This window comes from Chiloscyllium punctatum, chromosome 36 (genome assembly GCF_047496795.1).
Source record: "Chiloscyllium punctatum isolate Juve2018m chromosome 36, sChiPun1.3, whole genome shotgun sequence".
Taxonomy (NCBI): Eukaryota; Metazoa; Chordata; class Chondrichthyes; order Orectolobiformes; family Hemiscylliidae; genus Chiloscyllium; species Chiloscyllium punctatum.
The window spans coordinates 65,747,475-65,766,071 of record NC_092774.1 but is presented as its reverse complement, the minus strand read 5'-3'; the positions used below and the strand labels follow the sequence as shown (position 1 = coordinate 65,766,071).

Genomic DNA, 18,597 nt, shown 5'->3' with positions numbered 1-18,597 from the left:
GGGGGGGGGTTTGAAATTTTGGGCCATAGGTTGATTGGTGCGGGTGTCCTGGAGATGTTCCCTCAAGCGCTGTGACTTGACTTTGCGAGGAGTCTCCAGTCTCCCCAATGTAGAGGAGACCGCATCAGGAGCAATGGATGCATGAAATGACAATGTTGGATGCAGAGGTGAAAGTCTGCTCACGACCGCGGCCCAGGTTAAATTTCCGGCCAGGAACGTAATTTTCAGTAGAGCTGACAGCTTTTGACCACGTCTCCCTGGTGGTCTAGTGGTTAGGATTCGGCGCTTTCACCGCCGCGGCCCGGGTTCGATTCCCGGTCAGGGAAGCCGTTTTCTAAGAGTTCATAGGATACCTGTTCTTCTTAAATGCGCTTTTCAGTTTTTTATTGATCTTCGTCGTTCCTGGGTGCTGCAGTGTGTCGTGGCCCGTTGAAATAGTGTCCTGATTCAGATTTGTTTGTATGTGAAATGGTGATTGCTTCTGTAGTTAAGTTCTTGGTTCGGGTGCGTTGTTTTCCTGTAGACGCTGTTTTGAATTTACCATTGACTGTTCGCTCCACTGTGACATCTGGAAATGGCACTTTGTTGTTGTTCTCCTCTTTTGTGACTTTTATGCCAGAAAGGATATTGTCGATGGTGTTGTAGGTTTCCTCTAATTTGTTTCATTTTCTGATGACAAAAGTGTCATCGTTGTAGCGGAACCAAAGTTTGGGTTGGATCGTTGGAAGGGCTGTTGATTCGAGTCGCTGCATTATTGCTTCTGCGAGGAATCCTGATATTGGTGGTTTCATGGGTGTTCCTATGATTTGTTTGTAGGGCTTGTTACTGAATATGAAGTGGATGGTAAGGCACAGTTCCACGAGCTTGACAGCGCTATCTTTGCTGATGAAGTTGATGCTGTGTTTTTGTCTTTGTTTCTTCCAGTAGTGTCTTCAGTTTTCTTTGGCCATGTTGATGCTAATGGATGTGAACAAGGCTGTTATTTCAAAGGACAGCATTATTCCATCCTCTTCTATCTTAGTGTCTTTGACGTTCAGGAATTCTTGGATGGAGTAAATGGAGTGGCGTCAATCTTCGACTTGGTGTTTTAGTCTTCAGTGGAGGCCTTTGACTAGTATGTATATTGGTGTTGCAAGTAGTGAGACGATGGCCTGGGGGCGGGGGGGGGGCACCTGGTTTGAAGAGGAGGAGAACAACAACAAAACGCCATTCCTCGATGTCACAGTAGAGCGAACAGTCAATGGGGAATTTCAAACTAGCGTCGACAGAGAAACAACACCCACAAACCAAATACTTAACCACAGAAGCAATCATCCCAACACCCACAAACGAAGCTGCGTCAGGACATTATTTCAACGAGCCACGACACACTGCAGCACAGAGAAACTACGAAGAGCACAAGAGAAATACGTATATAGTGGATTTAAGGAGAACAGGTACCCAATAAACGCAGTTGGCCGATTTCACATTGATGCTTCCAAGCTGACTGTCAAAAATTCGGTTTGTCTCTCCATTCTTTCCTGTTTGTTTTTTGTGGGTTTTGAAAGCTTTCGCAATCCTCTGACTGAGTATTGGAGTTGGGAAGTTATGTTGTGGCTGTGCAGGACGTTGGTTTTTGGAATACACTTTTGGATTATTGTGTGCAATTCTGGTCTCCATCCTATCAGAAGGATATTGTGAAATGTGAAAGGGTTCTGAAGCACCAATGGGTCCACAGAGGGTAAGAGACTCTTCTGCTGTCCTGAGTGCAGCAATGGCTTTGCCTTTCCTCCGAACTGATGGCCCACTTTTGTGTCCACATGGGGGAGAGGTCGTTCAGTTGCCCGAAGTGTAGGAAGGCCTTCAGCAGTTACTCAGCCCTGCTGAGGCACCAGTCCATTCACACCAGGGAGAAGCCATTCTCCTGCCACGAGTGCGGGAAGGCATTCAGCAATTCCTCCGCCCTGCTGAAGCACCAGTGTGTCCACACTGGGGAGAGGCCCTTCAGCTGGCCCGAGGGTGGGAAGAGGTTTATGTTTTCTTGCAACTTGCGGAAGCACTAGCGCGGCACTGCTACTCATTCAGCCAGGGACTGCACATTGTCAATGAAATTATCCAAAAAAACCTAAGACTGCAAGACCATCGGAGCAGAAGTTAGGCCAGTCGGCCCGTCGAGTTTACTCTGCCATTCGTTAGTGACAAAAGTAGTGCAGATGAGATTAGCTACAGTGTGGAAACAGGCCATTTGTCCCAACAAGTCTACACCAACCCTCCGAAGAGTAACCTACCCAGTCCCGTTTCCCTCTGACTAATGTACCTAACTCTATGGGCAGTTATGCATGGCCAATCCACATGACCTGAACATCTTTGGACTATGGAAGAAAACAGGACCACCCAGAGAAAACCCACGCAGACACTGGGAGAATGTGCAAACTCCTCACAGACAGCCACCCAAGGCTGGAATGAAACCTGGGTCCCTGGCGCTGTGCGGCTGCAGTGGTAACCACTGAGCCACGACATATTGCAACCCGAAGCTGCAAGCAGGAGTTTGGGAGAATACAGCAAGCCAGGCAGCGCCAGGATGTGGAGTCGTCAGCGTTTTGGGTATTAACCTTTCTTCAGGACTGAAACGTTGACTTCTCCTTGATAAAAGATTTACAGGAATTTTGCTGGGGGTTGGAGGGCTTGAGCTCCAGGGAGAGGCTGAATAGGCTGTAGCTGTTTTCACTGGAGCATCGGAGGCAGAGGAGTGACCTAATAGAGGTTACAAAATCATGAGGGGCATGGACAGGGTAATAGACAAGGTATTTTCCCTGGGCTGGGGGAGTCCAGAACTAGAGGGCATAGGTTTAGGGTGAGAAATATATTAAAAGGACAACTTCTTCATGCAGAGGGTGGCACATATATGAAATGAGCTGCCAGAGTATATTGGTCAGGTGCTGTCAAATGGGGCTAGATTAATTTAGGATATCAGGTCAGCATGGACAAGTTGGACTGAAGGGTCTGTTTCCATGTTGTACGTGTCTCTTACTTACTGGTCCTGATGTAACTTTAAAATAGTGTCCAAGTAACTTTGAATAGTTCAATCTTTTGGCGCTCACCTCCTGAAAAGTTTCAGATGAATCCCTCCAAGCGATACTTTTTAAACATGCTGAGTTGGACAAAGTATCCCATCAAGTTCAACACAAAACCAGAGTTGAAGAAGTCAGAAGTCAGAATACCAAAGGGACCAAAACTGATCACAATATTCCAGGTGCAACCTCATCAACGTCCTGTATAACTACAACATAACTTGCCAACATCTGTACTCAATTCCCTAATAGATGAAGGCCTGAGAGCTGAAACCTTGCTTCACTGCCTTGTGTACCGATGTTGTCATAGATATAACACCTTCTCTAAACTGATCCACAATCCAGCTGCTGGGAGCCCAAAAGCAGAGTTGTGCTGCCTGAGTGTGCTGGATAGATAACCCAGAGGTCGATGGGTCAAAACCATGCGATGTTATTGCTCAATGTCTCCTCATTTCCTCTCCCCAACCTTGACCCAGATCAAACCTTCCAATTCGACACCAACCTCTTGACCTGTCATACCTGTCCACCTTGCTTCTCACCTATTTGCTCCATCCTCATCTCTGACCTATCACCATCAATCCCTACCTCCATCTACCTATTGACTCCGAGCTGCCTTCCCTCCAGCCCCACTTCCTTCCCATTTATCTCTCAGCCCCCTTGGGCCACCCTTTATTCCTGATGAAGAGCTTATGCTCGAAACCAAGACTGTGATGAAGCAATATCCTCAACAAATAGAAAATAGCTCCCAAGTCAGATTTGATTCCTTCTTCTGTTTCCCAGTTCCTTCAGAAATAAGAAATGTCTTTTTCTTCCACTACAAAGTGGTCTTCACTTTGCGCTTTCCGAAGTGTTATGCCACACCACTACTTCAGCCACTTTTAAGAATTCTTTCAACCTGTTTTTCTAACAATTGTGGAGGTGACCAAAACATTTCACTCCTCCTCAATGCCCCATTTCTCTTCCTATGAGCTATTTTATCATGTCTTTGTTACAAGCAACCGAGTGCACTTGGTTTCTCAATTGAAATTTGGCCATTGAAGTGAACAGGATTAATAATTATCGATGTCTAGCTGTGATTGCACTAACTGTAATTATCCACCAATACAACGTCTTTTATTCCACCAAGTCTGGAAACAGTGTTCTGTGTTTATATTGCAGTCGGATGTAGAATATCATCCCAGCGATCTTCACGTTATTCTCGTTTACTGAGGCCATAACAGCATTGCGTGGCAGTTTGATGTGACTAAAACTTGGATGGAAATAATATAGATTGATGAGAAGTCAAAATGGCAGCGTGTCTGGCCACAATCGATCTGTCTGGCTTGATTATATGAGTGGCGGCTCTTCAAGAGCAACTTCCACTCCATCACTTCAACCAGGAAGAGGAGATCAGTGTGAACACAACATTCCAACTGTGACATATACTTCGATGTAATTGATCAAAATCCTGGAACTCCTGAGTCTTTATTATAGACCTCATCATATTTGTGAAGCAATTTAAGAGGCAGCTCACCACCACTTTTTTAAGGACAGTTTGGGAGGACTTGCTGGCAGTGCCAATGATATTCACATGATCTTGGAGACGCTCTGGTCATATGGATAGATGATTGGCTAACCAATGATATAGGAGGAGTAAGGGTTATGTTCAGGATTGCAAATTGGAACTAGAAATGTACCACAGGGATCAGTGCTGGGGCCAAAATTATTTACAATATGGATATGAATTACTTGGATAAGTGAAGTGAATGTACTATTGCCAAGACTGCAGTAGAGACAGTTGATTGGAATGCAGGTGGTGAGGATGACATGGAGAGGGATATCGACAGGTTAAGGAAATGAGCAAAGCCTTGGCTGATGGAATAGAATGTGGGAAAATGAGGTTGTGCACTTTGCCAGGAGGAAAAGTGCTGAATGTTAAATGGAGAAAGCTGCTGAATCGGAGGATTTGCAAGCTCACATCCATGAACACTTCATCCAAGTTCAGTAAGTAATAGGGAAGACAAATGGGAGGTTGGATTTTAAATGGAGTATCAAAGTGGGGAGTTTATAGTGAACCGAAATCAGACACCAATTAGGCCACAACTGAACACTGGGAACAATTTTGGGCCTTTTAGCGAAGGAAAGATATACTGGCATTGGAGGCAGTCCGGAGAAGGTTGACCAGGATGATATCAGGGATGGAAATAAGGTCTTATGTGGAGAAATGAGTAGGTTGGGCCTGTGGTTAATAGAAGTTAGAAGATTTCGAGGTAACATTATTGTCACAAACAAGATTCTGAGGAGACGTGACAGGCTAAATGTGGGAAAGTTTTCATTGTGGGTGAGTTTAGAACCAGAGGGAATAACCTGCAAATAAGGGATTGGATGTTTAGGACAGCTGTTGAGCCTGGATTGTTAAGTGCATTCAAAACTAAGATATATATTTTTTAAAATCAGAAAGGGAATTGAGGATTATGGGGAAACAGCGGGAAAGTGAAGTTGATGTTTACCAGATCAACAGTGTGAGGCAAAGTGCGATATCCCATGAATGAATAAAGGAAAATAGTCAGGAGAAAATTGTCATTGAATGGAAGATTGGGATCCAGTGATCATGGTTGAGCAACGCACAGATCTTCTGAGAACACAAATTCAAATCTCATCATGGCTGCTGGTGGACTTTATGTTCAACTCATAAAAAGACCTGGAAGTGAAAGTTTCTCTCGGTCCTGGAAACCAGGAAACAGTTATTCACTAAAATAATGAATTGCAGATGTTGGAGATCAGCATCAAAAGGCAAAATTGCTGGGGAAACGCAGCAGGTCTGGCAGCATCTGTGGAGAGAAACCAGTTAATCTTTTGAATCCAACCAAGTTTTGAAGGACCACTGGACTCAAACCAGTAACACTGTTGTCTCTTTATAGATGCCCCCAGAATTGTAGTGTTTCTGAAGAAACTGTCCTTTTAAGGGCAGGAAATCTCCCATTCATGAACCCTGCATGATTGTATGCACGTGCGTGCGCGCCCACACACACATACACACACACACACACACACACACACACACACACACACACACACACACACACGCACACACACACACACCCCTTGTGACTTCAGACCTACTATAATGTGGTTGACTCTCAACTGCCTTCTAGCATGCAGTCACAATTACTCTGTCCACGGGCCATGAGGGACAATGAGCAAATGTTGGATGTGCTCGCAATCATCACATCCCACAAAATATTTTCTCATAACTGAAAAAAAATAGATTAATGAAGGACAGCCAAAACAAACTGCTATGGGAAAGTCATGCCCAAGTAACCTGATTTGCTTGTAGTTATATTTTTTAAAGTCCTCTTCAGAGAGGACATTGATTACACCACTGTTGGAATACTGCAGGCAATTCTGGGCTCGCTGCTACAGGAAGGAGGTTATGAAACTTAAAGGTGTTCAGAAAACATTTACAAGGATGCTGCCAGGAGCTACAGGAAGACGCTGAATCGACTAGATTGTTAAGTGCATTTCAAAACTAATTTTTTTTATAATCAGAAAGGGAATTGATGATTATGGGAAAACAGCGGGAAAGTAAAGTTGATGTTTACCAGAACAATATTGAGAGACAAAATGCGACATCCCGTGAATGAATAAAGGAAAATAGTTAGGAGAAAGTTGTCATTGAAGGGAAGATTGGTTGAGCAACCTAGAGAACTAGGTCTTCTGAGAACGCAAATTCAAATCCCATCATGGCTGCTGGTGGAATTTATGTTCAACTAATGAAGAGATCTGGAGGTGAAAGTTTCTCTCTGTCCTGGCAACCAGGAAACAGTTATTTACGAAAATAATGAATTGCAGATGTTGGAGATCAGCACTAAAAGGCAAAATTGCTGGGGAAACGCAGCAGGTCTGGCAGCATCTGTGGGGAGAAACCAGTTAACGTTTTGAATCCAGCCAAGTTTTGAAGGTTCACTGGACTCAAAGCAGTAACACTTGTCTCTTCATAGATGCTACCAGACCTGCTGTGTTTCTCCAGAAACTGTCCTTTTTAGGTCAGGAAATCTACCATTCATGAACCCTGCATGCATGTATGCACGTGCGTGCGCATCCAGACACACACACACACACACACACACACACACACACACACACACACACACACATCTTGTGAAGGGCTCGGGAACCATAAGAAATAGGAATTGGAAAATGCTATTCAACACCTTGAGCCTGCTTTTCCATTGAATAGAATTGTATCCGGTCTGACTTTCCTGCCTTTTTCCTGTGAATTCCCCACATTCATCCCCCGACTCTTCACGAATCTATTGATCCTCGTTTTAAATGTGACATGAAGGCTGTCAACAGAGTTACTGGGATGGGGGAGGGGGTGCTCAGGTCGAACTTGGGGACGAAAACAATGGCTTCACACTTCACAATATTTAACTAAGGGAATGTTTCTAGCTTATAGATAAAAATTCCTGAAGAAGGGCTCATGCCCGAAACGTCGATTCTCCTGCTCCTTGGATGCTGCCTGACCTGCTGCGCTTTTCCAGCAACACATTTTCAGCTCTGATCTCCAGCATCTTCAGTCCTCACTTTCTCCAAGAGAGGCCCATGGAGTCTCATAGAGTGACACAGATGTACAGCACGGAAGCAGACCCTTCGGTCCAACTCGTCCATGCAGCCCAGATATCCTAACCGAATCTCGTCCCATTTGCCAGCACTTGACCCAAATCCCCATAAAACCTTCCGATTCATATACACATCCAGATGCATTTTTAATGCTGTAATTATACAGCCTCCATCACTTACTCCAGCAGTTCATGCCGTACATGCATCACCCTCTGCGTGAAAAGTTTGCCCCTTAAGTTCCTTCTACATCTTTCCCCTCCCTTCCCTAAAACTATGCCCTGTAGTTCTGGACTCCCCCATCCCAGGGAAACTAACTTGTCTATTTGCTCTATCCATATCCCTCATGATTTTATAAACCTCTATAAGGTCACCCCTTAGCCTCCGACACTCCAGAGAAAACAGTCTATTCAGCCTCGCCCTATAGTTCAACCCTCCAACACTGGCAAAATCCTTGTAAATCTTTTCTGCACCTTTTCTAGTTTCACAACATTTTTCCGATAGGAAGCAGATCAAAATTACATGCAATATTCCAAACGTGGCCTGACCAATGTTCTGTACAGTGGCAACATGAGCTCCCAACATCTATCCTCGATGCTCTGACCAACAAAGGAAAGCATACCAAACGCCTTCTTTACTATCCAATCTGCCTGCGTCTCTACTTATAAGGAACTATCAACCTGAACTCCAAGGTCTCTTTGCTCAGCAACAATTCCAAGGAACTTACCATTAATTGTAAAAGTCCTGCTCTGATTTGTTTTATCCAAAATGCAGCACCTCATTTTTATCTACATTAACCTCCATCTGCCACTCCTCAACCCTTTGGCCCATCTGATTAAGGTCCCTTTGTAATCTGAGGTAACTTTCTTTACTGTCCACTACACCTCCAATTTTGGTGTCATCTACAAACGTACTAACTATACCTCCTCCGTTTACATGCAAATCATTTATATAAATGACAAAAAGTAGAGGTCCCAGCATCGATCCTTGTGGTACACCATTGGTCAAAGGCCTTCAGTCTGAAAAGCAACCCTCCATCACCACCGTCTGTCTTCTGCCTTCTAGCCAGTTCTGTATCCAAATGGCTAGTTGTCCCTGCATGCCATGAGATTAAACCTTGCTCACCAGTCTCCCATGAGGAACCTTGATGAACGCCATCCTGAATTCCATATAGATCACGTCCATCGCTCTGCCCTCATCAATCCACTTTGTACTTCGTCAAAAAACTCAATCAAATTCGTGAGACATGATTTCCCAAGCATAAAGCCATGCTGACAATCCCTAATCAATTCTTGCCTTTCCAAATACATGCAAATCCTATCTCTCAGGATTCTCTCCAAAAACTTGCCCATCACGGATGTCAGGCTCACAGGTCTCGAGTTCCCTGGCTTTTCCTTACCACCTTTCTTAAATAGTGGCAGCACATTAGCCACCCACGAGTTTTCCGGCACCTCACCTGTGACTATTGATGATAGAAATATCTCAGTGAAAGGCCCACCAATCACTTGCCCAGTTTCCCTCAGAGTTCTAGTGTACTCCTGATCAGGTCCCCTGGATTTATCCACTTTTATGCATTTCAAAATACCCAGAAATTTCTCACCTGTAATATGGACATTTTTTAAACATGTCACCATCTACTTTCTCATATTCTATGTTTTCCATGCCCTTCTCCACAGTAAACACTGATGCACAATATCCGTTCAGAATCACACACCCCACCCCCCGCCCCCCATCTACTGCAGCTCCACTCAAAGGCTGCCTTGCTGATCTTTGAGGGGCCCTATTCTCTCCCTTGTTATCCTTTTGTCCTTAATGTATTTATAAAAACCCTTTGGGTTATCCTTAACTCTGTTTGCCAAAGCTATCTCATGTCCCCTTTCTGACCTCATGATTTCCCTCTTAAGTATGCTCGTACTGCCTTTATACTCTAAGGATTCATTCGATCTCTCTGTCGACACCTGATTTATTCATCCTTCTTTATCTTTACCAAAATCTCAAATTCTCTAGCCATCCAGCATTGACAACACCAACCAGCCTTTCCTTTCACCCCAACAGGAATATACTGTGTCTGGACTCTTGTTATCTCATATTTGAAGGCTTCCCATTTTCCAGCAGTCCTTTAACCTGCGAACAACTGCCCCCAATCAGCTTTTGAAAGATCTTGCCTAATACCTGAGTCTTCCTCAATTTTAGAACTTCAACTTTTAGATCTGATATATTATTTCCAATCTCTATTCTAATGTTAATTGAATTATGGTTCCTGGCCCTTAGGTTTTGCACCCTCGCCAGTATGTACATCCTCATTGTGAATTAGAAAATTTCCTTGTACACTCTTTACAAAATCCTCTATTTGGCGGATAGGTAAATGGGCAGGAGTATACCTTGGGTCCACTCTTCCTTCATTTCCATCAACCCTACCCCCATTCCCACCCCAACAGTCCAACGACACTTTCTCCTGCAACTGCCGAATGTGTGACACCAGCCCATTTACCTGCTCCCTCCTCACTACCCAAGGACCCAAACTTACCTTCCAGGTGAAGGGGCACTTTACCTGTACTTCCCACAACCCAGTCTACTGCATTTGCTGCTCACAATGTGGTCTCATCCACATGGGGAAAACGAAGTGTAAACCGTGTGACTGCTGCACAGACCATCAACGTTCTGCCCGCAAAAAGGACCCTGAGTTTCCAGTTGCCTGCCAATTCCACACCCCACCCTGTTCCCTGGCCAATATCTCTGTCTCAGGATTGCTATGGTGTTCCAGCGAAGCTCAGCACCAGCAGAATGAAGAGCACCGAATATTACACTTGGGGACCATACATCCTCCGGTCCCAATATCGAATTCAATAATTCTAGGGTCTGTAATTCGAGGGTCTGCCCAGTTCATCACGGGATTTAAACACAGCCGCTTCGTTCAGTTGGTGACAGGGCGGTGTGAATAACATAATACCGATGTGTTTACAACATAATCCAAAGACTCCCAGCTTTATGTTTCAATCTATGAGGAGAGTGAATGCGAGTTCAGATAGAAATATTTCCCACAACAGCATATCCTTTCCTCTCACTGGACTCAGTTAAAATTATCTTTATTCAACAGAAGGAGCGGAAACTACAGTCTGACGGCCCCTCTCAACCTTACCGGTGAGTCTGAATTTTATAAACGGTGTCAGTAAAATCCAGTGGCGGACACTGATTTGGTTCAATCGATTTTTTTGCCAAGCGTAATTCACCGAGAGGATGCTGCTGTGTGAAACAGCGTGGGGAATTACTGCAGGGCCTCCTGCGCATGGAACACACCGCAACTGATGTGTTTCACCTTCACCAGTTTATTCCTATCTCAGAGAAGAGAGGTTTGATGATTCCGATCATAACAGCCAGACACAGAACAGGAGAAGAGCACTCAGCCCTTCACAAGCTTGTCACCACAGCTGGATCATCGTGGCCCGTGTGTGAGTATGGGATAGTAATCTGCATCTACTGACTGGAAGCACAGCAAATTGGAGTGCTGGTGGGACTATCACACAGGAGAAAACGGCTTCTACCTATCAACTGGAGTGGTTCCCAATGCGCAATTACTCCGTGATTCGAAGGAATACTCCGTTTTGAATCTGCTTTGTGTCATGTACATTCGAGAATGATGTCGAAACACCTTCATTGCTGTGATGGAGTATCCTGTTGAGCAGAATATATCCGTTGTCAAATTTCCTACGTTTTTTTGGTCCAACTCCGATTTCACTCAGAATCACGAAATGTGTGACAGCGCAGACTGAGGCCATGCAGCCCACCTTAGCTCTGCTGGCTCAACACAATATGTAAATAAGTGTCTCATTCTGTCGCCTTCTCCCTGTAAATCTGCACTTTGATACATTGAACATGCCCACCGAATTCCCTTTTGTGTCCATAGAATCTGCCTCTTTGTCACTGTCAGACAGTGACTTACTGACCCCACTCCCTGTGTGAAAACGGTCTTCCTAATGTCAATTTTACTTATTTTCCTGATGATTTTCAATCTCTGCCAAACCGTTCTCGATCCTTTCAGGCCTGGGAGCATTTTCACTGCATTATTTCCTCTGTCTAAAACCCTCAAGACGTGGAAAACTTCAATCAGACCAGCTTTCAGCCCTCTGTTCTCCAAAGAGAGCTGCCCCCAACTTTCCAATCTCCTTTCAGGACTGACATTCCTCATACACGGTAACATTCACTTCAACCTGTTCAGCCCCGTCTGCAATCACTTCACTTCCTGAAGTATCACCCTCAGAATTGAGCGTAACACAGGTGGAGGATTCATTCAGACTCGGATTGAGCGGGCGAAACCCGGCACCTCCCACCCGTCTGTATAAGCTAGAAAACCCAAAACTAGCATCATACCCCGAGACCAACGAGCCAAAAACCATGTGGTCACCCACCTTCTGAAGCAACTGGGAGTTGCTCAGTACGAAATACATTGTACATTGCTCCCAGAATTACAAGCAGCAAAGAGTTTCAAAAACATCTGCTTCTCAATCTGTCTCCCTGCTCCCAGGGCGCTGCTGTTTGTCCCGTCCCAAGGGAGTGGGCTCTCTCCACTGGTGGATAATTGAACCATTTCGTTTCTACTTACAAACTGTGCTGGTGGAAGGCAGAGCCCATTCACTCTTCTGCTCTCTCACACTATTACGTGAGGCAGGATAAGTCAGTTACAGTCATGCGTAGGATATGGGCAACTCTGAACTTGTTCCAAAGGTCCTGTTAACGGAGAGACAGAAAGATGCCGTGATGTTGGGACATAGAGAAATGAACACCGGAGACTCTTCCATCAGGTAAATTGATATGAGTGCATTTTGGTGCAGCCTGTTTGGTGTTCAGAATTTGTCTTGACACAGCAATCCTGCAGAAAGTCTTTTGTTACACGGGCGTTGGTTTCTTTACTGCAGGAATGGACCAAACCAGCAAGTCATGTGTTACAACTTCACCGGTTCATTGCCATCTGAAAGGAGAGGTTTAACACTTGAAATCAGGACACAGACAGAGAACAGGACAAGACAACTCAGAGCTCCACAAGTGTGTCACCGCAACTGTATACATTTGACGTGTGTATCGATGAGACATATTTAACTCAGATACCCGAAGTTTTGGGAAGCAGATGACAAGGCAAGAAACAGAACAGAGCGCAGTTTTACGGGAAAACTGCTAAAGACGACATTGAGTGAATCGGAGCTTCTGGGTTATGATCCCAGCATGCACCCGCTGTGCCATTCTCCTGCATTGCACGGCAGCGTTTCGAGGGAAGTATTCAGCTTTTCGTTTGGCGTGTGACTTGCATGTTCGAGAATGATGTCAAAAGATCTTCACTGCTGTCGTGTCATGTGCTGTTGTGCAGACATGTCGCCGATGTGCAAATATAAACTCAGAGAGTAATGTACATTGGAGACTCTGAGCCAGTTGAAACTTGCTCAGTGTGAAATACATTCCACATTGCTCCAAGAATTGCAAGCAGCAAAGAGTTTCCAGAACATCAGTTGTCATTCTGTCCCCGGGGCGCTGATATTTGTCTCAACCCCAGGAACTGGACTCTCTCCATTGGCGGATAATTAAACCAATTTGTTCCTACTTGCAAGCTATCGTGTGGGGGGGGGGGGGGGTGGGGGGGGGGGGCGGGGCGGGGAGGGGTGAGTCCATTCGCTCTTCTGATCCCTCAATCCCTTGGGGTGAGAGGTGTCAGTTACACTAATGCGTGGGAAGTGAGCTTGGATTGTGAACTTGCTCCAAAGGTCTGTTATCGGAGAGATAGAAAAATGCTGTGCTGGCGGATCAGAGAGAAATGGACATCGACTACTCTTCCCTCAGGTAAATTCGTAAGAATACATTGTTGTGCAGCCTGCTTGGTGTTCAGAATTCCTCACACGCAGCAATCTTACGGAAAGTCTATTGCAAAGTGGGCATCACTTTCTTTGCTGCGACCGCGCAGCAGTTAACATCTGAGCCCCAAGTGTCCCAGATGAAGAGAATCCGAGTGAAACCTTCACTCACTGAGAGTCATCCCCACCTGAGCTGAGGAACTGCAGGCGGTCCAACACGAAATGGACGGTTAAAAATGAACGTTGTTGCTCCCTCAGTCTGTCTGTCCCAGAGACAGGCATTGGGATGGCATAAACGGTTGGGATCATTCTCCCGCTGACACAGGCGGTTCAGCCCATCGAGTCACGGCGACTGTCTGTCACTTGTCTCTCTCTCTGAGGTTATTCACAATCGGTGGTATCCGTCCTAATAGTGGGGGACTATGTCTGAGTCGTGATGCAGTTTCTGACATGCTTGTCATTCACGTCTGAACCAGGGTGGCGATTTACTGCAGTGAATGGCCGAAATCCCAATGCATGGGTTTCAACTTTACCAGCTCATTGGCATCTCAGAGAAGTGGTTTTGCTAATTAGTTCATAGGAAACCGACGAAGAACAAGAGAAGACCACTCGGACCTCCAAAAACCATGTTATTGAACCGTGTGAGGTTCGCGAGTGTTTCGGTATGATCCAGGACATTCAGACAATCAGGAAGTAGGTGCAAAGGCAAGATACAGAACAGAGCACAGCACCATTACAAAAGGAAGCTGCTCAAGGAGACATCGAGCAACAGCAGAGGATGGTTTCAATCCATCGATGGCTGCGTTATGGGCCCATCACGCTCCCTTTTTCCACAGGTCCCCTCAGCCTTTCGTCTGGTGTGTGGCATGCACGTTCGAGACTGATGTCAAAGACCTCCACTGCTGGCGTGTGATATGCTGTTTCGCAGACGTATGGAGGCTGTGTAAATGTAAACTTTTTTCTCACTTCCCACATTCTGTTGGTTGAACTGTGCTTTCATTCTGAATCACAACATGTGTCACAGCGCAGACGGACGCCATGCGGCCCACCTTCGCTCTGCTGGTTCGACACAGTAAGTAAACGTGGGTCTCTATTTGTATCATTCAATTGCCTTTTCTGTGTATTTCTGCATATTGTTACTTGAAACATTACCACCGAAGTCCCTTATGCGTCTATTGAATCTGCCTTATGTCAATGTCAGGAGAATTGCTGACCCTAACCAGACCCTTCCTCATGTCACCTTTAGTTCTTTTCCTCATTAATTTAAAACTCTGTCGAATCATTGCCGATCCTTTCAGACGTGGGAGCATTTTAACTGCATTACTTTCTTTGTCTGGTCCCCGCATGACTTGGAAAGCTTCAATCAGGCCAGATTTCAAACTTCTGTTCTCCGAGGAAAGCTGTCCTAATTTTCCAATCTACTTTCATCGCTGACATTCCTTAAACACGGCACCACTGACGTCAACGTTATATTCCATCATTTCAATTCCTTGCTTTCTGCTCAATTTGTACTCGAAGCAGCCCAACCTAATTTAGCGAATGTGCTTTTTGAGAAAATTAAGCGGGCGCTCCTGCACAAACCAGGAAACGCAGGCTCATCCGTGATTTGAACCCTGGATTTCTTGCAAATCTGCGCAGTAGAAGACCAAAAGTGAGAATCATACCCAGAAACCAACCAGAAACACAAGCCGCACGCAAGCACCCCCGCTCTACCTCTTCAACCAGCTGAGTCTTGCTCAGTGTGAAATACATTTGACATTGCTCTGAGAATTGCAAACGGCAAAGAGTTTGCAGAACAGCTGCTTCTCATTCTGTCTCCCTGCTGCTGTTTGTCCCGGGCCCTCTCTACTGGCAGAAAGTTAAACCATTTTGTTTCTAAACTTTTCTCTAACACCGGAGTGACCAGTGACAAGCATTGCCCTCCTCAACATAGGATACAGAGAACAACAGAAGACCACTCAGACTTCCACGTGGGTGTCATCTCAACTGTGCACATTGGGCCAGTATATCAATGTGAAATATTTATGTCGAAGTTTTTTGGGAAAGAAATGAGAAGGCGAGGTGCAGAACAGAGCGCCGTTATGCGGGAAAGCTGCTAAAGACGACATTGAGTGAATAGGAGAGATGGTTCCCCTTCTGGGTGATGCTCCCATCACGCACCCGCAGACATATCGCCGACGTGCAAATATGAACTCTGTCTAAATTCCCACATTCTGTTTTTTCGAACTGTGATTTCTCCAAAAGCACAAACTTTCAACACTCGCATTGTTCAACCTTTAACAAAGTGCTCATAGATATATTTAACGAACACCTGGAAGAAATTCTATCAAACTTACTTCGGGAATTTCGGTTTGAGTGCTCTTGAACTTTAAGTAAAAGGAATGGAAATTTGCCTCGAGGCTACGTAATGTGGAGATGTGTTCCCCATGTTAACTGGTAGTGGTTGACCATCCCAATGCTTCCCAGTGCAGGGTTGCCCTGACCCACATGGACGTTTCTTTGAAAAACTCTCCCGGAGGCTTCCAGTCTCACCATGACGTCATAGGGCGAGCCCCCAGTGATGGCCTGCAGCTGCTGTGACACAATAATGATGCTGGCCCCGGAACATGAATACGAATTAGTTCATGAGTCAAGTGGTACTGAATCATTCGATGGAATGTTCTTTCAACTTCACGGATTTATATATGAGAGGAGGAAATTGGCAGGGCCTACACCTCGGGTCCACTCTTCCTTCACTCGCAACACCCCGCACTCACCTCCCATTGTCCCAAGGCACTTTAACCTGCAACCACCGAATGTGTAACACCTGCCCATTTACCTGCTCCATCCGAAATATCCAAGGACTCGAACATACCTTCCAGGTAAAGCAGCACTTTACCTGCACATTTGCCACAAACTAGTCTACTGCATTCGTTGATCACAGTGTGGTTTCCCCAGCGTAGCATGAAGCATAAACTGGGTGACTGCTTCGCAGAACATCTCGGTTCTGCCCGCAAAAAAAGGCCTGAGCTTCTGGTTGCCTGTCACTTTAACACGCCACCCTGACCCCTGGCCAACCTCTCTGTCTCAGGCATGCAGCAGTGTTCCATCAAAGCTCAGCTCCAGATGGAAGACCAACGCCTCATTTTCCACTTGGAGATCCTACAGTCCTCCAGTCTTCAACATCGAGTTCAATATTGTTTGGACCCGAACTCCCCCATGCCCTTGACCCCTACCTCACCCACACGAGGCCTTGTTATCACATCGTCTGCTGTTACACACGACTTATTGTTCGCCAGGTACGGTCTCCATTAACAGGTAATCACCCTCCAACACAGATCGTTATTCACTCCTTTGTCTCTCCAATGTTTTCCCTCTGAACTCGCGGCAAAGAGAGCAATGTGGCCTGATATCCCTGAGCCAGCTGTTTGTCCCACCTCCAGGAACAGGGCTCGCTCCACTGGTGGATAATTAAACGATTTTGCTGTTGCGTTGACGTGAGGAGACTGTGTAAATATAAACTTTTCCTAAATTCCCACCTTCCGTTGGTCGAACTGTGAGTTCACTCAGAATCACAACACGTGTCACAGCGCATTTAGAGGCCCAACTTAGCTCTGCTGGTTCTACACAGCAAGTAAATGAGAGTCTCTATTCGTATCATTCTCTTGCCTTCTCCCTGTAAATCTCCACATTGTTACTTTGAACATGACCACCGAATTCCCTTTTGTGTTCTTGAATCTGCCTCTTTGTCACGGTCAGACAGAGATTTACAGATCTGAACCACTCCCTGTATGAAAATGTTCTTCCTAATGTCACTTTTACTTTTTTTCCAAATGCCTTGAAATCTCTGCCGATATTTTGGGAAATTGAAAGGGTTCTCATTCCTGCACATGAGGCTGAATTGATTGAATTTCTAACATAAAGAACTGCGGATGCTGAGAATCCGAGACAGAAAGAGGAACTGCTGGAGGAACTCAACAGGTTTGGCAGTGCCTGTGGGAGAAAACAATGTTCTGAAATGTTGTCTCTGATTCTCTTTCCACCGATGGTGCCTGATCTGCTGAGTTGGTCCTGTAATTTCTGTTTTTGCTTTCACTGAAAGTTCATTTCATCTTTCAGGATGAAACAACCAGACTCTCCATTTGCAGATATTTAACCCGTTCGAAACCTGTGAAGTGATTGGATTCAAACAAACTCTGCAATGATTCACTCTTTCTCTGCTCCACAGGCAGAGAGACCTGGGAAATGAAGCTGTCAGTGTGGTTCTGTATTGGTGGGCCGAGTGGTTCATGCGACGGACCTGAGATCTATTGCGATTTCCCCACGCAGGTGTGAACCTTGCCGACTACAAAATGAGAAATGTCGTCAAAAAGAAAGGGAGACTGTTTCCCGGTTTCTTCTTTAAGATTAAAATCAGTGGATGGTGACAGATATTTCACTCACATTGGGACTGGTCGGGAATCTGCAACCTACTGGCTGTCAGGGTGGAACAAGCAGATATCCACAGAGCTCCTTTTGAGGCAAAGAGTCAAGTGTTTGGAAATGAGACTAGAACAGTGAGGTGCTTGAAATCGTGATCGAAATGAAGCAGGCACCTGAGGACAAAGGTGTTCTATTTGCCGGTGAAAGATACTGCTTCACAAAGTTGGGACTGTGGAAGGGAAGCAGTGACGGTGATTTTCTTTGGCTGTTCACCTTGTGAATGTTCCCATTGCTGCGCATGTCCGTGTTAACGTCAGAACTCTGGCGCATGGCGATGTCAGGTCCTCACAGTGCCGGGGGCGCAATGGATGACGCATCTGACTCCACCTACGATTTGAAATGCAGCTCTCAGCTTCTTCACACACCCCAATTAATCTTTCTCATTGTCCTGAAGTGGGCATCAGGTTTCAATTCCCGATCTGCAGGAACGAGACTCTTTTCACTGTCTCGCGTCAGGAAGTGTCCCTGAGAACATCAGAGTTCCATCACAGCGCTGTCAGAGGAGGGGAAGCTGAAATAGCCCCACACGCTGCTCACGGACACATTTCACTTTTCTCAACTCATCGCTCCAACCACTGCGGCTCCTGGGAATGTAAAGGGAACAAACACCAAAACCCAGTCTCATATTTGTGAATCTTTTGAAAATAGGA

At 45.5% G+C, this 18,597-nt stretch overlaps 1 non-coding gene across 1 annotated transcript; it reads left to right on the top strand.

The window, feature by feature from the left end:
* The first annotated feature begins 254 nt into the window (after nucleotides 1–254).
* Nucleotides 255–326, top strand: trnae-uuc (transfer RNA glutamic acid (anticodon UUC)). The gene has a single exon. It is a non-coding gene; the product is annotated as a tRNA-Glu (tRNA).
* The last annotated feature ends 18,271 nt before the right edge of the window (nucleotides 327–18,597 follow it).